This window comes from Bison bison, unplaced genomic scaffold (genome assembly GCF_000754665.1).
Source record: "Bison bison bison isolate TAMUID 2011002044 unplaced genomic scaffold, Bison_UMD1.0 scf7180017864180, whole genome shotgun sequence".
In the NCBI taxonomy this organism is placed as follows: domain Eukaryota; kingdom Metazoa; phylum Chordata; class Mammalia; order Artiodactyla; family Bovidae; genus Bison; species Bison bison.
The window spans coordinates 7,321,850-7,328,309 of record NW_011494752.1 but is presented as its reverse complement, the minus strand read 5'-3'; positions in this window follow the sequence as shown (position 1 = coordinate 7,328,309).

Sequence of the window (6,460 nt, the reverse complement as noted above, 5' to 3'; positions counted from 1 at the left end):
GTGAAGATCTTTTTTGTACAGTTCTTCTGTGTATTCTTGCCACCTCTTCTTAATATCTTCTGCTTCTGTTAGGTCCATACCATTTCTGTCCTTTATCGAGCCCATCTTTGCATGAAATGTTCCCTTGGTATCTCTGATTTTCTTGAAGAGATCCCTAGTCTTTCCCATTCTATTGTTTTCCTCTATTTCTTTGCATTGATCGCTGAAGAAGGCTTTCTTATCTCTTCTTGCTATTCTTTGGAACTCTGCATTCAGATGTTTATATCTTTCCTTTTCTCCTTTGCTTTTCACTTCTCTTCTTTTCACAGCTATTTGTAAGGCCTCCCCAGACAGCCATTTTGCTTTTTTGCATTTCTTTTCCATGGGGATGGTCTTGATCCCTGTCTCCTGTACAATGAATCAGCTATAAGTATATATATGTCCCCTCTGGGGGGACATGTTGATGTTTGGCAGAAATCAACAGAATATTGAAAAGCAATTATCCTCCAATTAAAAATAAATAAATAAATTTTAAAAAGAAAAGGAAAGAAAAAAAGAAGACGTGCATCATCTCTCAGCACCTCCTGCAGCCTCAAGGGCCCTCTCCTCACCCCTCCCATCTAGAGCCACTGGCAGGGTGGATTTGGAGCCCTGAGCTGCCATTCTTCTCACGTCCACCAGGGGCCGTCTCACAACGAAGATCATGGCATCCGGTCCCATCACTTCATGGGAAATAGATGGGGAAATAGTGGAAACAGTGTCAGACTTTATTTTGGGGGGTTCCAAAATCACTGCAGATGGTGACTGCAGCCATGAAATTAAAAGACGCTTACTCCTTGGAAGAAAAGTTATGACCAACTTAGATAGCATGTTCAAAAGAAGAGACATTACTTTGCCAACAAAGGTCCGTCTAGTCAAGGCTATGGTTTTTCCTGTGGTCATGTATGGATGTGAGAGTCGGACTGTGAAGAAAGCTGAGCGCCGAAGAATTGATGCTTTTAAACTGTGGTGTTGGAGAAGACTCTTGAGAGTCCCTTGGACTTCAAGGAGATCCACCCAGTCCATTCTGAAGGAGATCAGCCCTGGGATTTCTTTGGAAGGAATGATGCTGAAGCTGAAACTCCAGTACTTTGGCCACCTCATGCGAAGAGTTGACTCATTGGAAAATACTCTGATGCTGGGAGGGATTGGGGGCAGGAGGAGAAGGGGACAACAGAGGATGAGATGGCTGGATGGCATCACTGACTCGATGGACTGAGTCTGAGTGAATTCCGGGAATTGGTGATGGACAGGGAGGCCTGGCGTGCTGCGATTCATGGGGTCGCAAAGAGTCGGACACGACTGAGTGATTGAACTGAACTGAACTGAACTGATGTCCCCTCCTTCCTGAACCTCCCTTCCACCTCCCACCCTATCCCACACCTCTGTATGAGCTCCCTGAGTCATACAGTAGCAAATTCCCACCACTATCTATTTTACACATGGTAATGCATGTTTCCATGATACTCTCTCAATTCATCCCATCCTCCTCTTCCCCCACGATGTCCACAAGTCTGTGCTCTATGTCCGCATCTCCACTGCTGCCCTACACATAGGTTCATCAGTACCAATTTTCTAGATTCCATATATATGCGTTAATATACGATATTTGTCTGTCTCTTTCTTATTTCACTCTGTATAATAGGCTCTAGGTTCATCCACCTCATTAGAACAGATTCAAATCTGTTTCTTTCTATGGCTGAGTAATATTCCATTGTATATGTGTACCACAGCTTATCTATTCATCTGTCAATGGACATCTTGGCTTCTTCCATGTAGTAGATATTGTAAATAGTGCTGTGATGAACACTGGGGTACATGTGTCCTTTTCAGTTATGGTCTTCTCAGGATATATGCCCAGTAGTAGGATTGTTGGGTCATATGGCAGTTTTACTCCTAGTTTTTAAAGGAATCTCCATATTGTTCTCCACAGTGGCTGTATCAATTTATATTCTCACCAACAGTACAAGAGGGTTCCCTTTTCTTCACACCCTCTCCAGCATTTATTGTTTGTAAATTTATTGATGCTGATCAGCATGAGGTGATACCTCATTGTAGTTTTGATTTGCATTTCTCTAATAATGAGTGACGTTGAGCATCTTTTCATGTTTTTATTAGCCATCTGTACATCTTTGGAAATGTCTGTTTAGGTGATCTGCCCACTTTTGATTGGGTTGTTTGTTTTTCTGGTATTGAACTGCATGAGCTGCTTGTATGTTTTGGAAATTAATCCTTTGTCAGTTGTTTCACTTGCTATTATTTTCTCAAGGTTGTTTCACCTTGTTTATATAATTTCCTTTGCTGTATATTTCCCTCTAAAAGGTGGGTCATAGAGGATCTTGCTGTGATTTTTGTCTAAGAGTGTTCTGCCTATGTTTTCCTCTAAGAGTTTTATAGATTCCAGTCTTATAGTTAGGTCTTTAGTTCACTTTGAGTTTATCTTTGGGTATGGTGTTAGGAAGTGTTCTAATTTCCTTTTTTTTTTCCCCATGTAGCTGTCCGGTTTTCCCAGCACCACTTATTGGAGACTATTTTTTCTCCATTGTATATTCTTGCCTCCATTGTCAAAGATAAGATGCCCATAAGGTGTGTGTGTATATCTCTGGGCTTTCTATCTTGTTCTGTTGGTCTATATTTCTGTTTTTGGGTGCACATCTTCTTTGGGGTCTAGACTTAGGACCTCAGTCCAGTGATAGCAGTGGCTATTCCAAGGAGGCATGGTCTGGGGAGGCCATTATGTGAGGACAGAGAAAAGGAAGGAAGGAAGGAAGCTTGGCCAAGCGATGACCGTATGCTTAGAAGAGACACACTGAAAACACTAGTATGCACTTTAGAAACAGGTAAAGATACACAGGCACACGGAAACCCAAAGCAAACCAAGGTCATCACCTGAAGATCAAAGCTGAATTCAACTCAGAAAGAAGTTAAGACAAAGCAGATTTCTTTATAATGCTGAAGGGGATACAACAGCATAACATAAAAACAGAGGTATATCAAGAAAATGAAAAGACAACCCATAGAATAGGAGAAAATATTTGCAAATCATATATCTGATAAGCGACTTGTGTCCAGAATATGTAAAAACAAACAAAAACCTCTTACAACTCAACAATAAAAAGATGAATTACCCAATTTTAATATACACAAAGGATATGAATGGATATTTTTCTAAAGAATATATACAAATGGCCAATAAACACATGAAAACACGCTCAACATGATTAACCATTAGAGAAATACAAAACCACAGGCAGAAACTCGGGCAAGAATTCCTTACACCCACTAGGATGGCCAAAATTTGAAGACAGGTAATAACAAGTATGAACAAGGATGTGAATAAATTGCAACCCTTTTACATTGTTACTAGGATTTTAAAATGGTACGGCCACTTTGGAGAACAATTTGGCAATTCCTCGAAATGTTAAACATATGCTTGTTGTTCAGTTGCTAAGTCATGTCTGATATTTTGCAACCCCATGGACTGCAGCCCACCAGGCGCCTCTGTCCACTATCTTCCAAAGTTTGCTCAAATTCATGTCCATTGAGTTGATGATGCTACCTAACCATCTCTTCCTCTTCCTCTGCCTCCCCCTTCTCCTTTTGCCTTCAATCTTTCCCAGCATCAGGGTCTTTTCTAATGACTCAGCTCTTTGCACCAAGTGGCCAAAGTATTGGAGCTTCAGCCACAATTCTTCCAATGAATATTCAGGGTTGATTTCCTTTAGGATTGACTGGTTTGATCTCCTTGAAGTCTAAGGAACTCTTAAGAGTCTTCTCCAGTTATCCTGTGACCTGGCCATCCCACTCCTATATATACGCGCATGAGAACTGAAAACAAGTCCACACAAACACCTGTACAAGAACGCTCATGGCAGCATAATTCATAATGGATAGCTCAGAAGTGGAAACAATCCAAATGTGCAAGTGACGAATGGATAAATGTAGCCTATCTTCTCAATGGACTGTTATTCAGCGATAAAAGGGCATCAAGTATGATACATGTTACCCCATGGATGAACCTTGAAAACATGTCAAATGAGAGAAGCGGACACAAAAGGCCACATATTATGTGTTTCCATTAAGAAGTGTTCAGAATAGACAAATTCATAGAGAGAAAATAGATTAGTATTTGCCAAGGTTTAGGCAAGGTGGAATGAAGATTGACTGCTGATGGATACGAGATTCCTTTTCTTCAAAGTTTACTTATTTATTTGGCTGCCTCCAGTCTCAGTTGCAGCATGTGGGAACTTAACTCCCCAGCTAGGGATCAAATCCTCATCCCCTGCATTGCAAGGCAGATTCTTAATCACTGGACCACCAGAGATTTCTTTTCATAGTGATGAAATTGTTCTGAAATTTCAGTGGTGATGGATGCACAATTTTGTGAATATTCTAAAAAACACTAAATTGTACACTTTATAATGAATACATTTATGTCATGTCAACTAAATTTTAATAAATCTGTTATTTTTTAAAAATACATAAGGCAAAAACTTGACAAAATACATGGGAAAATACACACATTGGAAACATCTCTCAGCCATTAAGAGAAGAAAGGCAATGCCAAAGAATGTTCAAGTGAAAGTGAAACTCACTCAGTTGTGTCCGACTCTTCGTGACCCCATGGACCATATAGTCCATGGAATACTCCAAGCCAGAATACTGGAGTGGGCAGCCTTTCTCTTCTCCGGGTGATCTTCCCAACCCAGGGATGGAACCCAGGTCTCCCATATTGCAGGCGTGTTCTTTACCACCTGAGTCACAAGGGAAGCCCAGGAATGTTCAACTACCTCTCAATTGCACTCATCTCACATGCTAGCAAAGTAATGCTCAAAATTCTCCAAGCTAGGCTTTGACAAAACATGAACCGAGAACTTCCAGATGTTTAAGCTGGATTTAGAAAAGGCAGAGGAAGCAAAGATCAAATTGCCAACATCCGCTGGATCATAGAAAAAGAAAGAGAATTCTAGAAAAACATCTGCTTCATTGACTACGCTAAAACCTTAGACTGTGTGGATCACAACAAACTGGAAAATTCTTAAAGAGATGGGAATACCAAACCACCTTTACCTGCCTCCTGAAAAATCTGTATGCAGATCAAGGAGCAACAGTTAGACCAGACATGGAACAACGGACTGGTTCAAAATTGGGAAAGGAGTATATCAAGGCTGTATATTGTCACCTTGCTTATTTAACTTATATGCAGAGTACATCATGTGAAATGCCAGGCTGGATGAAGCACAAGCTGGGATCAAGATTGCAGGGAGAAATATCAATAGCCTCAGATATGCAAATGACACCACTCTTATGGCAGAAAGTGAAGAGGAACTAAAGAGCCTCTTGATGAAAGTGAAAGAGGAGAGTGGAAAAGCTGGCTTAAAACTCAACATTCAAAAAACTGAGATCATGGCATCTGGTCCCATCACTTCATGGCAAATAGATGGGGAAACAATGGAAACAGTGACAGACTTTATTTTCTTGGATTCCAAAATCACTGCAGATGGTGACTGCAGCCATGAAATTAAAAGACGCTTGCTCCTTGGAAGAGAAGTTATGACCAATCTAGACAGCATATTAAAAAGCAGAGACATTACTTTTCCAACAAAGGTCCGTCTAGTCAAGGCTATGGTTTTTCCTGTGGTCACGTACAGATGTGAGAGTTGGACCACAAGAAAGCTGAGTGCCGAAGAATTGATGCTTTTGAACGTGGTGTTGGAGGAGACTCTTAGAATCCCTTGGACTGCAAGGAGATCAAACCAGTCAATCCTAAAGGAAATCAGTCCTGAATATTCATCGGAAGGGCTGATGCTGAAGCTGAAGCTCCAATGCTTTGGTCACTTGATGGGAAGAACCGACTCATTGGAAAAGACCCTGATGCTGGGAAAGATTGAAGGTGGGAGGAGAAGAAGATGACAGAGGATGCGATGGTTAGATGGCATCACCGACTTGACGGACATGAGTTTGAGCAAGCTCCAGGAGTTGGTGATGGACAGGGAAGTCTGGCGTGCTGCAGTCCAAGGGGTCACAAAGAGTCAAACACCACTGAGCAACTGAACTGAATACTTGAAAAACAAAGAAAATAATCATGTTTCTCAGAAGTTATATGTTACAGCAAGAAACACACTTTTCCAAGGACCCTTCATCCACTCCGTTATTTGACAAATTTACACTGAGCACTGACTACATGCCAGGTACTGTTCAAAGCTCTGAGGACACAGCAGGGGTGTCTCTGCTTGGGTGTAGCTCTGGGGTAGTTGTAGTGGTAATGTGCTGTTTATAAACATATGCAAAAATTGACTTGACCTGCAAAGGAAGTCTGTTAATTCCAAAAGAAATACTACACACAAGCCCTATTTTCTTTTTAACCACAATTGAAAAGATTAGAAATAAATAATAAAAGTAGAAATGAAACCCACCAGTCACTTAGAAACATTAAAACTCT